The following is a 17373-nucleotide window of genomic DNA, read 5'->3' as shown; positions in this document are numbered from 1 at the left end:
AACACAGCATCTAATGTTCAACTCACTGATTACCAAATTGTGATTAAAACCCTGCATCATCAAAAGCAACTATATCTTGCTCACACAAGATGAATAGCACTTAACTTACTGAAAGTTATCCAAAAAAAGAAAAAAAAAGATAGAATGAGGAACAAATTGAAAGATACTAGTTTCCATGGAAACATCTTACAAAACCCAAACATTTTTGGGTAGGCATTTACATTTGAAAAATCTCAACAAATGTCTTTCAGAGCACAATAATCGTAATTAATCTCAGATGTTTATAACCACACATCAATGGAGCTAAACCCACAAGAGGTTCCAAGCATCTTGAATTTGATGGTTAGTTCAATGTATACATTATTCTCGAAGTACTGCAGGTGGTAAAATGGTGATAAAAAGCATAGCAGATGTGCCTAGCATCGCTGCCATCTCGGTGCTTCATACTTTTGCAGCATTTGTGAAAAATAGTACTTTATTATTAAAAGAGTGCCATCTGGCACCAGATTTAATGGATAAGAAAATATGCTAAGCTCTTATAAATTTGTGGTATAGTGGAATTGTATCATTTCATATTGCTCCAGAATCTGCATGACTGAAATTGTGTAAAAATTCCCCCTATAGTTCAGCTTTTTCTCTGCACATCCTTCAATGTCTTGGCATTCAAATCAATTCCATGTGTGAATTAAACGTGATATGTTATAGGGCTGCAGCATTGTTCTCTTTCTCAGCCTGCAAGCCTATGCGATTACATCAGCAGGTTCCCTGGGCTATATTACTTTCTCCCCTTCCCCATCATGTCATTATCTGTCAGTGGGTGCTGTTTCTATACAGTAATTTTTCTTAGCAGTTGGATAAAGTACAGCCACACTGGAGACTCACACTGTGGTATGCAAACTTGCAGTAAAACTTTTTTGTAATAGCCATTCTGATCAGAAATATGTTGGCAACTACAAGAACAATTTTGGTTCCAATTGTTGAAGGAGGAGTGTATTTTTTTTTGTCAACTCAGAAAGTTATTATTTGGAGGGATAGCTGCAAACCAGGAAAAGTGCTGGGACTTTGGCTTACTGGATTGGAGAGAATAAGATACCCAGTGGTCAGTATTGGCACCAGTCAGTGTGGTTACATTTCAGGTCCCCAGTCAACGTGTAGGAGACACGCCATAGACTCAGTCGCCCCTCTCATGCATGGCAAAGTGTGATGAATCAATAGGCAACCCTGGCACAACAATCTCACCAAAAAACTTCGACAAGAATCCAGAGTCGCGGAGCAGCGTTGGAAGAAAACACACCTGCCAGACGACTTCACTGCTTTCAAACAAGCTACACTTGCCTTCAAATTAGCCCTCACATCTGCTAAACAGACCTATTTCACAAACCTTGTATCTTCATTATCCTACAAACCAAAAAAACTGTTCAGCACATTTAACTCTCTCCTTTGCCCACCACTGCCACCTCCAACTCCCCTCCTCTCTTCCGAGGACTTTACCACCTACTTCAAAAACAAGATCGACCAAACAAGGCAAACCTTTACTGTTCCACCCCAACCACTCCACTCCATATACCAGACCTCTGCCCTTCCCTAATAACCTCCATCTCCAACATCACTGAAGGAGAGCTTACTCACCTCCTTTCCAAATCACACCTCACCACCTGTGCACTTGACCCCATCCCTTCCCAACTGCTCCTCAACCTCACTAACACACTCATTCCAGCCCTAACCCATCTCTTCAACCTATCTCTATATTCTGGTACCTTCTCTCATGCCTTCAAACATGCCACCATCACACTCATCCTCAAAAAAACAAACCTTGACCCAACTGCTATGCCCAGCTATCGCCCCATATCACTGCTCCCGTTTGCTTCAAAACTCCTTGAGCAGCATGCTCAACTTTCCGCCCACCTCTCATCTAACTCTCTCCTTGACAACCTCCAATCTGGCTTCTGACCCCACGACTCCAACGAAACTGCCATGACCAAAATTATTTATGACTTACAGCCAAAGCTAACAAACAGTTCTCCATCCTCCTCCTTCTCAACCTGTCCTCTGCCTTCGACACAGTCGACCACTGCCTACTGCTGCAGATTCTCTCTTCCCTTGGCATCAAAGACCATGCCCTGTCCTAGATTGCCTCATACATTTCCAACCGCACATTTAGCATTTCCCACTCCCACACTATCTCCTCATCCCGCCATCTCTCTGTTGATGTCCCTCAAGGCTCTGTCCTGGGGCCCCTACTTTTTTCCATCTATACCCTTGGCCTAGGACAACTCATAAAATCCCATGGCTTCCAGTACCACGTGTATGCTGATGACACTCAGATCTACCTCTCTGGCCCAGATGTCACCTCTCTGCTGTCCAGAATCTCAGAGTGTCTATCAGCCATATCCTCCTTCTTCAGCTCTCGCTTCTTAAAACTCAATGTAGACAAAACCGAACTCATCATCTTTCCTCCATCTCACGCATCTCCCCTACCCGATCTATCTATTATGGTAAATGGCATCACACTCTCTCCCGCACCTGAAATCTGCTGCCTCAGAGTAACTCTCGACTCTGCCCTGCCCTTCAAACCACACGTCCAAACTCTTGCCACCTCCTGTCGCCCCCAATTCAAAAATATTGCTAGAATCCATCCTTTTCTCAGCCCTCAATCTACTAAAACTCTTGTGCATGCCCTCATCATCTCCCGCCTCGATTACTGCAACACCCTCCACTGTGGCCTCCCCGCTAACTCTCTTGCATCACTGCAGTCTGTCCTCAACTCTGCTGCCCCACTAATCCACCTCTCTCCTCGCTGTTTCTCCCCTCTGCAAATCCCTTCACTGGCTCCCAATTCCCCAACGAATCCAGTTCAAACTACTAACACTGATGTTGTGAGTTTGGTTTTTGGGCTCCCCCGGTGGTCACTGGTGGTACTGGACTTGTGTGCTTCACTTTCTCTGTTCACCTGTTTCCATCAGGATATGGGTGTATCCTATTTAGCCTTGCTGCTCAGTAATTCTAGTGCCGGCCATCAATGTAACCAGAGCCTTTCTGTTGCATGTTCCTGCTTCTAGACTACTATCAGCTAAGTTGGACTCTTAGTCCTAAGTTTGTTTTGCATTTTTGTTCCAGTTCACAGTTATGTTATTTTTCTGTAGCTGGAAGCTCTTGTGGGCCGAAATTGCCACTCCGGTGTCATGAGTTGACACATGAGTCTTAAAGTAATTTCGGGATGGTACTTTAATAGGGTTTTCAGCTGACCGTGAAGTTCCCTATTGTATCTTCTTGCTATCTAGTAAGCGGACCTCGCTTTGCTGAACCTACCTTCATACTGCGTATGTCTTTTCCTCTGAACTCACCGTCAATATATGTGGGGGGCTTCTGTCTCCTTTTTTGGGGAATTTCCCTAGAGGTAAGCCAGGTCTGTCTTTTCCTCTATTAGGGTTAGTTAGTCCTCCGGCTGGCGCTAGGCGTCTAGGGATAAAACGTAGGTACGCCACCCGGCCACTGTTAGTTGTGTGGTAGGTTTAGCTCACGGTCAGCTCGAGATTCCATCACCCAAGAGCTGTTCTGTTATTTATGTTCTCTGACGTTCCCTTGCCATTGGGAACCATGACAGTATGGCCGGCCCAGTGTTAAAACCGTTGGCAGAAGAAAGGAGAGAAAAAGAAGTCTGCAGATTTTTTTTTTTATTTTTTTTTCCTCTGAGCTTGCTCTATAGTTGACTTAGTTGCATTTTTGCTCTAATTGCAGCCTTTGTCTCTCTCTCTCCTTCTAATCCTTGAATGGCTCTGATCTCACCTGATTAAAATGGATCCTCAGAGTTTGGCTACAGGTTTGAATAATCTTGCTACGAAGGTTCAAAATTTACAGGATTTTGTTATTCATGCTCCTATATCTGAACCTAGAATTCCTATACCAGAATTTTTCTCCGGGGATAGATCTCGTTTCCTGAATTTCAAAAATAATTGTAAATTATTTCTTTCCCTGAGATCTCGCTCCGCTGGAGATCCCGCACAGCAGGTTAGGATAGTAATTTCCTTGCTGCGGGGTGACCCTCAAGACTGGGCATTTGCATTGGCACCCGGGGATCCTGCGTTGCTCAATGTGGATGCGTTTTTTCTGGCTTTGGGGTTGCTTTATGAGGAACCTAACTTAGAGATTCAGGCTGAAAAAGCCTTGATGGCCCTATCTCAAGGGCAAGATGAAGCTGAAATATACTGCCAAAAATTTCGTAAATGGTCTGTGCTTACTCAGTGGAATGAGTGCGCCCTGGCGGCGAATTTCAGAGAGGGTCTCTCTGATGCCATTAAAGATGTTATGGTGGAGTTCCCTGCACCTACAGGTCTGAATGAGTCCATGACAATGGCTATTCAGATTGATCGGCGTTTGCGGGAGCGCAAACCTGTGCACCATTTGGCGGTGTCTTCTGAGAAGGCTCCAGAAAATATGCAATGTGATAGAATTCTGTCCAGAAGCGAACGGCAGAATTTTAGGCGAAAAAATGGGTTGTGCTTCTATTGTGGTGATTCAACTCATGTTATATCAGCATGCTCTAAACGTACAAAAAAGGTTGATAAGTCTATTTCAATTGGCACTTTACAGTCTAAGTTTATTCTGTCTGTGACCTTGATTTGTTCATTATCGTCAATTACTGCGGATGCCTATGTCGACTCTGGCGCCGCTTTGAGTCTAATGGATTGGTCCTTTGCCAGGCGCTGTGGGTTTGATCTAGAGCCTCTGGAAGTTCCTATACCTTTAAAGGGTATTGATTCTACACCATTGGCTAGTAATAAACCACAATACTGGACACAAGTGACTATGCGTATGACTCCAGACCATCAAGAGGTGATTCGCTTCCTTGTACTGTATAATCTACATGATGTGTTGGTGCTGGGATTACCATGGTTACAATCTCATAACCCAGTCCTTGACTGGAAAGCAATGTCTGTGTTGAGCTGGGGATGTCAGGGGGCTCATGGGGACGTACCTTTGGTTTCCATTTCGTCATCTATTCCCTCTGAGATTCCGGAATTTTTATCTGATTATCGTGATGTTTTTGAGGAGCCTAAGCTTGGTTCACTACCTCCTCACAGGGATTGCGATTGTACCATAGATCTGATTCCGGGCAGTAAATTTCCAAAGGGTCGTTTATTTAATCTATCTGTACCTGAACATGCTGCTATGCGAGAATATATTAAGGAGTCCCTGGAAAAGGGACATATTCGTCCTTCTTCATCTCCCTTAGGAGCCGGTTTTTTCTTTGTATCTAAAAAAGATGGCTCTTTGAGGCCGTGTATTGATTATCGACTCTTGAATAAAATTACAGTCAAATATCAGTATCCTCTGCCACTGCTGACTGATTTGTTTGCTCGAATAAAAGGGGCTAAGTGGTTCTCTAAGATTGATCTCCGTGGGGCGTATAATTTGGTGCAAATTAAGCAGGGGGATGAGTGGAAAACCGCATTTAATACGCCCGAGGGCCATTTTGAGTATTTAGTAATGCCTTTTGGTCTTTCAAATGCCCCTTCAGTCTTTCAGTCCTTTATGCATGACATTTTCCGTGAATATTTGGATAAATTTATGATCGTGTATCTGGATGATATTTTGATTTTTTCGGATGACTGGGATTCTCATGTCCAACAGGTCAGGAGGGTTTTTCAGGTTTTGCGGGCTAATTCCTTGTGTGTGAAGGGTTCTAAGTGTATTTTTGGGGTTCAAAAGATTTCTTTTTTGGGGTACATTTTTTCCCCCTCTTCCATTGAGATGGATCCTGTCAAGGTTCGGGCTATTTGTGATTGGACGCAACCTTCTTCTCTTAAGAGCCTTCAGAAATTTTTGGGCTTTGCTAATTTTTATCGTCGATTTATAACTGGTTTTTCTGATGTTGCTAAACCTTTGACTGATTTGACCAAAAAGGGTGCTGATGTTGCTGATTGGTCCCCTGCTGCTGTGGAGGCCTTTCGGGAGCTTAAGCGCCGCTTTTCTTCCGCCCCTGTGTTGCGTCAGCCTGATGTTACTCTTCCTTTTCAGGTTGAGGTCGATGCTTCCGAGATCGGAGCTGGGGCGGTCTTGTCGCAGAAAAGTTCCGACTGCTCCGTGATGAGACCTTGTGCGTTCTTTTCTCGAAAATTTTCGCCCGCCGAGCGAAATTATGATATTGGTAATCGGGAGCTTTTGGCTATGAAGTGGGCTTTTGAGGAGTGGCGTCATTGGCTTGAGGGGGCTAGACATCAGGTGGTGGTATTGACCGATCACAAGAATTTGATTTATCTTGAGTCTGCCAGGCGCCTGAATCCTAGACAGGCGCGCTGGTCGTTGTTTTTCTCTCGGTTTAATTTTGTGGTCTCATACTTACCAGGTTCTAAAAATGTGAAGGCGGATGCCCTTTCTAGGAGTTTTGAGCCTGATTCCCCTGGTGATTCTGAACCTACAGGTATCCTTAAAGGGAACCTGTCACCTGAATTTGGCAGGACCGGTTTTCGGTCATATGGGCGGGGTTTTCGGGTGTCTGATTCACCCTTTCCTTACCCGCTGGCTGCATGCTGGCCACAATATGGCGCACTATGTCCCAGAAGTATTTCGCTGGGTTCCGGGACATAGTGCCCCGGCGCATGCGCACTAATGCTTTTCGGCTTTGCCCGCATTTGAGCACGTGTACTAACTACGGAGGACAGAGAATGAACTTCAATCCAATATTGCAGCCAGCATGCAGCCAGCGGGTAAGGAAAGGGTGAATCAAACACCCGAAAACCCCGCCCATATGACCAAAAACCGGTCCCGCCAAGTTCAGGTGACAGGTTCCCTTTAAGGATGGGGTGATATTATCTGCTGTTTCCCCAGACCTGCGACGGGCTTTGCAGGAGTTTCAGGCGGATAGACCTGATCGTTACCCGCCTGGTAGACTGTTTGTTCCTGATGATTGGACCAGTAGAGTCATCTCGGAGGTTCATTCTTCTGTGTTGGCAGGTCATCCCGGGATCTTTGGTACCAGGGATTTGGTGGCTAGGTCTTTCTGGTGGCCTTCCCTGTCTCGAGATGTACGAGTTTTTGTGCAGTCTCGTGATGTTTGTGCTCGGGCCAAACCTTGTTGTTCTCGGGCTAGCGGATTGTTGTTATCTTTGCCTATTCCGAAGAGGCCTTGGACTCACATCTCTATGGATTTTATTTCTGATCTCCCTGTTTCTCAGAAAATGTCTGTCATCTGGGTGGTGTGTGACCGTTTTTCAAAGATGGTTCATTTGGTGCCCTTGCCTAAGTTGCCTTCCTCATCCGAGTTGGTTCCTCTGTTTTTTCAAAATGTGGTTCGCTTGCATGGTATTCCGGAGAATATCGTTTCTGACAGGGGGACCCAGTTCGTGTCTAGATTTTGGCGGGCGTTCTGTGCTAGGATGGGCATTGATTTGTCTTTTTCGTCTGCGTTCCATCCTCAGACTAATGGCCAGACTGAGCAAACTAATCAGACCTTGGAGACTTATTTGAGGTGTTTTGTGTCTGCGGATCAGGATGACTGGGTTGCCTTTTTGCCGTTGGCGGAGTTTGCCCTCAATAATCGGGCTAGTTCTGCCACTTTGGTTTCTCCTTTCTTTTGCAATTCGGGGTTTCATCCTCGTTTTTCTTCCGGTCAGGTGGAGTCTTCGGATTGTCCTGGAGTGGATACTGTGGTGGATAGGTTGCATCGGATTTGGGGACAGGTGGTGGACAATTTGGAGTTGTCCCAGGAGAAGACTCGGCATTTTGCTAACCGCCGTCGTCGTGTTGGTCCTCGTCTTTGTGTTGGGGACTTGGTGTGGTTGTCTTCTCGTTTTGTCCCTATGAGGGTTTCTTCTCCTAAGTTTAAGCCTCGGTTCATCGGCCCGTATAAGATTTTGGAGATTCTTAACCCCGTGTCCTTTCGATTGGACCTCCCAGCATCTTTTTCTATCCATAATGTCTTCCATCGGTCATTATTGCGCAGGTATGAGGTACCGGTTGTGCCTTCCGTTGAGCCTCCCGCTCCGGTGTTGGTTGAGGGTGAATTGGAGTACGTTGTGGAGAAGATCTTGGACTCCCGTGTTTCCAGACGGAAACTTCAGTATCTGGTCAAGTGGAAGGGCTACGGTCAAGAGTATAATTCTTGGGTGACAGCCTCTGATGTTCATGCCTCTGATTTGGTCCGTGCCTTTCATAGGGCTCGTCCTGATCGCCCTGGTGGTTCTTGTGAGGGTTCGGTGCCCCCTCCTTGAGGGGGGGTACTGTTGTGAGTTTGGTTTTTGGGCTCCCCCGGTGGTCACTGGTGGTACTGGACTTGTGTGCTTCACTTTCTCTGTTCACCTGTTTCCATCAGGATATGGGTGTATCCTATTTAGCCTTGCTGCTCAGTTATTCTAGTGCCGGCCATCAATGTAACCAGAGCCTTTCTGTTGCATGTTCCTGCTTCTAGACTACTATCAGCTAAGTTGGACTCTTAGTCCTAAGTTTGTTTTGCATTTTTGTTCCAGTTCACAGTTATGTTATTTTTCTGTAGCTGGAAGCTCTTGTGGGCCGAAATTGCCACTCCGGTGTCATGAGTTGACACATGAGTCTTAAAGTAATTTCGGGATGGTACTTTAATAGGGTTTTCAGCTGACCGTGAAGTTCCCTATTGTATCTTCTTGCTATCTAGTAAGCGGACCTCGCTTTGCTGAACCTACCTTCATACTGCGTATGTCTTTTCCTCTGAACTCACCGTCAATATATGTGGGGGGCTTCTGTCTCCTTTTTGGGGGAATTTCCCTAGAGGTAAGCCAGGTCTGTCTTTTCCTCTATTAGGGTTAGTTAGTCCTCCGGCTGGCGCTAGGCGTCTAGGGATAAAACGTAGGTACGCCACCCGGCCACTGTTAGTTGTGTGGTAGGTTTAGCTCACGGTCAGCTCGAGATTCCATCACCCAAGAGCTGTTCTGTTATTTATGTTCTCTGACGTTCCCTTGCCATTGGGAACCATGACACACTGACCTACAAAGCCATCCACAACCTGTCCCCTCCCTATATCTCTGAACTTATATCCCAATATCTTCCTTCACGTAATCTTCGATCCTCCCAAGACCTCCTACTCTCCTCAACACTTATTCGCTCCTCACACAAACGCCTCCAAGATTTCTCCCGAATATCCCCCATCCTCTGGAATTCCATGCCTCAAAATGTCCGATTATCCATCACCCTCAGATCCTTCAGACGAAACCTGAAAACCCATCTGTTCAGGAAAGCCTGCATTCTGTGATAATCATTCTGCCGCCTCACCATCACCAGAGCTGCTGCAACCCCGACCTTCTGTCTCTTCCCCATTATCCCGTAGAATGTAAGTCCGCAATGACCGGGTCCTCTCCCTTCTGCACCAGTCTGTCATTGTAAATTTGTTTACTGTAAACGATATCTATAATTCTGTATGTAACTCCTTCTCATGTACAGCACCATGGAATTAATGGTGCTATATAAATAAGTAATAATAATAATAATAATAATAATAATAATAATAGGAGACAAAGATCTTAAAACCAGCAAACTTATCTATACCATTTACCAATTTCCTTCATACAATTCATCCCTGCGCATGATCATAAACACGACTTATCTTGTACATTCCATCTGTTCTGGAACTCCCTCACTAAACTTACTTCTTCCCATGAACATATAACCCAGCCTAAAGTATCCCAAAACCAAAATTCCAACACTGCCTATACCAGAGATATTTAAAGAAGCAACGTCAGCAGAATACAGTATTTGACCCCTAATTAAAGATATAAGTGCAAAGCGCTTTTAATGCTTATTACTTCATACATTTCTAGTAGGATTTTGTTGGAGCATTTTTCAAAAACTCTGGGCAATGACAGCTTCTGCACAGGGGAGATAGCTCACTGAGAGAAGAATGACTTGTCAATCAACTTAGGCAGAGAAGTATAGAAGCTCTGGTGAGTGAAGTCACTCCCTGATGCACTTGAGAATAAAACTTAAAAAATAGATTTCTCAATGAAAATTATTCTACTGGAAAAGCATGAATGCAATAAGCATTAAAAGAGCTTTACACTGATACCTTAAGTTAGGGATTGAATATCTTGCTTGCAGATTTTCATTTAACCCTTTAAGCTTCCAAACCTATTTTCACCTTCATGACCAGGCCAAATGCTACAATTCTTACCAGTGTCACTTTTTATGGTAATAAATATGGAACACTTCATGGACGGATCCCACTGGTTCTGAGACTGTTTTTCGTGACATATTACACTTCATGATGGAGATAAAATTTTTGCGATATGACTTGCGTTTATTTGTGAAACAGTCGGAAATTTGATGAAAATTTTCACAATTTTCAAACTGTTAATTTAAAGCCATTAAACCACAGTTATCACACACAAAAAGTTAAATAAAAGTTAATAAATAACATTTACCACAGTCATTTTTTTAAATCTAATTTTCCTCTGTTAGAAAGTTAGGAGTGTGAAAAGTTGACCAGCGATTTCTAATTTTTCCAACAAAATTTACAAAACTATTTTTTTAGGGACCACATCACATCTGAAGTGACTTTGAGGGGGCTATATGACAGAAAACACCCAAAAGTAACACCATTCCAATAAATGCACCCATCAAAGTACTCAAAACCACATTCAAGAAGTTTATTAACCCTTCAGGTTCTTGACAGGAATTAATAGAATGTGGAAGGAAAAAAATGAACATTTAGCTTTTTTTCACAAAAAATTTACTTTAGACCCATTTTTTTTATTTTCACAAGGATAGACCCATCAAGGAATGTATCTAGATGTGTGGTGAGCACCTTAAACCCCAGGTGCTTCACAGAAGTTTATACTGTAGAGCCGTCAAAATAAAAGAATCTAATTTTTTCCAACAAAAATATTCTTTTAGCCCCCAATTTTTTTTATTTTCACAAAGGTAACAGGATAAAATGGACCTCAAAATATGTTGTGCAATTTCTCTTAAGTATGCCAATACCCCATATGTGGGGAAAAAATACTGTTTGGTGCATGGCAGGGTTCAGAACTAATGCCTTTTGTCCTTTGGAGCGCAAAATTGGATGGAGTCATTACTAGATGCCATGTCGTGTTTGGAGAGCCCCTGATGTGTCTAAACAGTGGAAAAACCCACAAGTGACACCATTTTAGAAACTAGACCCCTCAAGGAATGTATCTAAATGTGCGGTGAGCAATTTGAACCCCCAGTTGCGTCACAGAAATTTATAACGTAGAGCCGTAAAAATAAAAAAATAATTTTTTTCCCCACAAAAATGTTCTTTTAGCCCTAAGTTATTTATTTTAATAAGGGTAAGACGGGAAAACAAACCCCAAAATATATTGTGCACTTTCTCCTGAGTATGCTGATACCCCATATGTATGGGAAAACTACTGTTTGGGCGCACGGCAGGGCTCAGAAAGGTAGTAAAGTTTTCTGTTTTTAAGATCCCCTGATTTTCCTACACAGTAGAAACCCCCCACAAGTGACCCCATTTTGGAAACTAGACCCCTCAAGGAATTTATCTAGACATGTGGTGAGCACCTCGCACCAGAATTTTACAAGGTTGATCTGTAAAAATAAAAAAAATATATATTTTTCTGACAAAATTATTGTTTTAACACCAAACTGTCTTCATTTTCTCCTGAGTACACCGATACACCATATGTGGTCAAAAGGGAAGAAGCGCCATATTGAAGTTCAGATTTTGCAGCAATGGTTTGAGGGTGCTATGGCACATTGACAGAGACCCTGAGGTGCCATAACAACAGAAAACTCTGATAAGTGACCCCATTATACAAACTACACCCACAATAAATTAATCAAGGCGTGCAGTGATCATATTGACACCACATGTGCCTCATAGAATTTTATACCATTGTGCGGTCAAGAAAGAATAATTAAATTTTTATCACTATAATGTTTTAGCCCCAAGTTTTTTATTTTTCTAAAGGCAAATGGAAAAAAAATGGACCTCAGTTTGTTGTAATTTTCTACTGAGTGCACCAATACCCTACGTGTAATTGGGAAAATTTTTTCGCACAGTGCAAAACTCAGAAGTCATTTTATAGTGCAAATTTTACGGTTATGGTTAGCTGGTGCCATGACTCACTGGGGGAGTCCTTGAGGTGCCAGAACAGCAGAAACCCCCCATAAGTGACCTAATTTTACAAACTACACCTGTCAATGAATTCATATAGAGGTGCAGTGATCATACTGACACCACAGGTGTGTCACAGAATTTTATACCATTGGGCAGTGAAGAAAAAATAATTGCATCTTTACCATCAAATTTTAGTTTTACATTAATTATACATTTTCACAAGAGGAAATGGCACCAAAATTTGTACTGAATGTAGAAATACCCCATATGTGTCTGTAGAGTACTGCTTAGCCATACGGCAAGACTCGCAAGGGAGGTTTGCGGACTCCATATACAGAGCCCCTAAGTACTGGAAGAGCAGAATCCCTTCTCAAGTGACCTTATTTTGGAAATTATACCCCTTTCGGAATTTATTTACAGATGTAGTGACTATTTTGACTCCAACGGTGTTTTCCAGAAACAAGCAGCAGTGGATGGATGTTGCTCAGTGAAAACTGCAAACTGCCATTGCAGTGCCTAGTAAGTTGCAATGCCCAGTACATTATGCCAAGCTCATGCTTCTGGTGACACACACCTGTAAATTAGGCGGCCTCTAATTGCTACATAAATGCTAAACAGAAGGGAGGGGGGGCATTTGGATTTGGGAGAGCAGAATTTGCTGAATTTCTTTTGGAGGGCGAGTAGCTATTTACCTTTTCCAGAGCCTTTGTGCTACCGGTAACCTGGAAGCCCCATATATTTCCATTAACAAATGACAGACCTGAGTGGTGACTTGCTTTTTTTGTGGATTGATTTGAAGCCTTTGTTGGGAACATTTTACATAACATTTTAGATCAAATTTATCCTGCACTCAGCACTTACTGTTGGGTTTCCATCTAAATCTCCAAGTGACGTAATTAAAATAAAACCCCGGAGGGATCCATTCACTATACTGAGGCAGAAGAGTTACTCTGGACTTCATGTGGCCTACGTTCAGCGGTGTCCTTCTTTTCAGAAGTGCACAAAACTGTGGTGTACGGCGCTTTTATGCACGCCTAAAGAGACTGACCCAGCCGGTTCATAGGCCAGATGGTGTCCACAGTGCCTCCATCTGCCTCAGTATAGAGAATCCTTTGCCGGGGGTTCCATCTGAATCACATATTTCAGAGATTTACACGGAAGCCCAGATGTAAGCGCTCAGCACAGAGTGCAGGATTAATGTGAGCCGAGCCTTACTGCGATCTTTGTGAGAATTTAAAAAAAAAAATCAACAGCACGTGAAGAATTTTAAAAAAAATGTTTTTTACGCCGTTCCGCGTGCAGTATAAGTGATAAAACAACGTTATTCTTCAGGTCGGTGCGATTACAGCTATGCCAGATTTATATACGGGTTTTATGTTTGGCTTCTGTCACTGCCATATTTTGAGAGCTACAATTTGTACATATTTCAGCATACAGAGTCATGTGAGGTCTTGTTTTTTGCGTGACAAGTTGACGTTTTATTGGTACCATTTTCGGGCACATGACATGTTTTAATCGCTTTCTATTTTAATTTTTGGGAGACAGAATGAACAAAAACCAGCAATTCAGGAATTGTTTTTTTTTTATTTTTATTATGTGGCTTTGCTTGTTGTAAAATTGATAAGGCACTTTTATTCTTCGGGTCAGTACGATTACAGCATTACCACATTTATATTTTTTCTATGTTTTGGTGCTTTTACACAATATCTTTATTGAAAAAATTATTATTTTTGCATCGCTTCATTCTGAGAGCTATAACTTTTTTGATTTTCCATGCAGCTGTATGGCGGCTTGTTTTCAGCAGAACAAGATGACATTTTCAGGGGTAGCATTTCTATTTAAATGTGTCTTTTTCAGCGTGTTTTATTCCACTTTTTCTTGTATTGGATATGTCCAAGATTGTGAAGGTATTAAAGCAGCATTCTGAGAGCTCATGTATCTATTCCCTGTAACATAAATATCATAACATTATAAATGCTGCATGCTAACAACATGTATTTTATAAAGAATGTTTCATTTATTCATCACTGTCTTTTGCACTTGTTACACGGTTTTGACCTAATATCTTTATGTAAAGCACTACAGCTGATAATGCCATATAATTAATAAGAACAAAAAACAAAGTGAAACATTCACAAAGATAACAGGCAAGTCAAACATATGTATCAGGCTTTTCGTAGTGTTTTCAAATCACAAGTTTCTTAAGACTAATAAGAATAGGAAATGCTGGAAAAAGCTTGATAAAGAAAACTCATGACATTGTGAAACAGTCTTTTTATAAAGTAGGGACATCTAGTGGTTGAAAACTAAAATAGATGCAACATGAAGATTGTGATTTATTCGCAAAATATTCCACCATCGTTTTTTAAACATTATTGCAAAGAAACTTATTATGTGTTGTCTACACAAAACAGGTCACATAAATAAAGTTCATAGGCACATCCAAAAAAAATAGCTAAAATCTTCAAATTTTATTCCATATTTGTCAAATAATTAAAATCCAAGTTGGTGATAGAAAAACACTATTATGCGTTTCTGATGCTATGTGTGTCCTTAGTCATAGAGAATGACTAAGCAACGATTATATGGACATCACTGCATCGCACGTCCCACTGGACGAGAAGACGGAGGCTGAGGTAGATTGGGAGCCAAGATTAGGTGAGAATAAGTTTTTTTTATAAATATGCAGCCCGCGAATCAGGAGGACTGTGGTAGCATCATACATTATATGGGATAATGTGATGTGGAGACCACCATACTGTATATAGGGAGGAAAGCCAATTTGACAAAAAGAAACCCAAATCAACTAATATCAATTCAGATTGTGGACCTAACCTTTGGCGGTGCACGTAATGCTGTTTTGGCAGCAGGCAAAATAGAAAAGGGTATATCCAACATCAAGTCCGTGAGCTAGGTGAAAAATACTTCTTAGATCATGTTAAAAATGACAATGGATAAAATTCTGTCACACTGTGACGGTCTTAAGTAAGGGAGAAGGGCCTCAAACTCTCCCTGGAACTGGGACCCTAACTTTCCCTGTCCTAGGGGTTCTCTTGAAGGTAGAGAGGCCCGAGTCTCTGTCCTTACTATGCTCCTGTTAAATCCTAATCTGTCCTCTCCCCCACCCCATGAGGCATTGTACAGAAAAGTAAGGTAAACAAGACACAAAGAAAGAACAGGGATAACAAAAAACCTCTATCATATAAAAACACTAACAAACAATAGGGAGGAAAATAGGGACAGGGAGGAATAAACTAAGTGGCAATAGGGACCAGGAGTTAAACACTCACATACTACAGCAAACTACAGGTCACTACAACTACAACTCCCACTAGCACTACTCAGCTTAGCAAAGGAAGAAGAATCTTACACTGGCAACAGAAGAGATGTCCATAGCTGGTATATGTAGGGAATAGAGAGCTGATTAGCAGAAGAAACAGCTAAGTGCACAAAAGCTGAATGTTCCCAGCCAGCATGGAAATAGTCCTTAACCCCTTCAGCGCTGAAGGAAAAGAAATCTATTTAAAATAGGACACGAATCACACCGTCTCTAAAGAGGACGTGCAGTTCAATACCTGTTGTGACCTTCTAATTCAAGGTCTTCCAGGGGGACGTAACACTCCAGTAACAAATTCCTTAAAAAGGAAGTAAGGTATAGGAGGCAGAGACCTTACTAATTTTGAACGAAAACAATCTTAATCATAGTACAACACTCTACGTTAACAACTCTATTTTATATCATGGTGGGAGGAAGTGAAGTTCTTGCATTCAAAACTGAAATTAACTTGTGTAACTTAGAAATATGAATTTAATTTATATACATAAGATCAGTTTTAATATTCATCACTTTTGGTGTTGTAGTATGCAAATTGAAGATCCAAAAGGCTTCTTGATTTTTCAGTATTCGTGTTTTATCCTCACCACATTTGAACTTTGAAATTTTGTCTATGGCATTAACCTTTAAGGTACTAATGTTTCTCTTATGAACATGTAAAAAAACAGAACACCAAAAGGGATGAAAGGGATGAATATCAAAACTGATCTCATGTATATATACTAAATTCATATTTTTAAGTTACACAAATTAATTTCAGTTTTGAATGCAAGAACGTCACTTCCTACCACCATGATATAAAATGAAGTCACTAACATAGGGTGTTGTACAATGATTAAGAAAGTTTTCATTCGAAAAGTGTAAGGTGTCCTCTACGTATACCCGACTTCCTTTTTCGAAGGAATTTTATCCATTGTAATTTTTAACATGGTCTAAATAAATGAACTATTTTTAGCTACCTCAGGGACGTGATGCTAGATATAAGCTTTTGCATTTAGTGAGGCTATGCAGCAGCATACTAAGTATGGAGGGCTGTGGATGGCCATCATGCTGCGTAAGGAGTCTATAGGGGCATATTCCTGCATATTGGGATGTTTTAGGACATCGTTATATGTATTAGGGGCTATGGAGCATCATATTGTGTATGGAAGGCTATGGGCCATCTGTGTATAGGGGGCTATGGGGTATCAAACTGTGGATAGAGAACTATGGGCCATCCCACTGTATAGAGTTGAGCCGAAAAAGCCATTATATTGCATATAGGGGAGCTGTGGTGAGCAACATACTGTCTATAGGGTTCTATGGGCCATCATTTTAAATATGAAAGGCTATGGGCCATCATACTGCGCAGTGGCATTGCTAAGATCAGAAGAGATCAGGGACCACCCCCAACCCCCCCAACCAAACCAAAAAATGTAACACCACAGATAGCATAGTGATAATTCTGAGTACCGATAATGTAGTAGTTGTAATCTGCAGTTCTATGTAACACCACACATAACACAGTGATAACTCTCTGAGAACAGATAACGTAGATGTCATCTGCAGTGCTAAACACCACAGTTAACCCCTTAGTGACCGAGACAATTTTGACCTTAATGGCCAGTCCAAATTTTTTAAATCTGACCATTGTCAGTCAATGTGGTAATAACTCTGGAACTCTTCAACAGATATTTGGGATATATTGTACTTCACAATAGAGGTAAAATTTGTTCAATATGGCTTGACTTTATTTGTGAAAATATCATAAATTTGAGAAAAAGTTTGAAAATCACACACTTTTTCAACTTTTAATTCTTATGTCTTTAAAATAGAGATGATAAACAACATCCCATATTAGTGTTAGGGACACAGAGGCATAAGCAAAATTAGTTAAAATACAATCTTAATTAAGTTAAAAAAGATATAAAATCAGTAACAAAAGGGATTTCTCAAACAGGTGAAAAAACTGGGAATGAAAACAAAGGCCAGT

This window comes from Ranitomeya variabilis, chromosome 1, assembly GCF_051348905.1.
Source record: "Ranitomeya variabilis isolate aRanVar5 chromosome 1, aRanVar5.hap1, whole genome shotgun sequence".
Lineage (NCBI taxonomy): Eukaryota > Metazoa > Chordata > Amphibia > Anura > Dendrobatidae > Ranitomeya > Ranitomeya variabilis.
The sequence above is the reverse complement of the archived record's forward strand: the minus strand, read 5'-3'. Positions refer to the sequence as shown.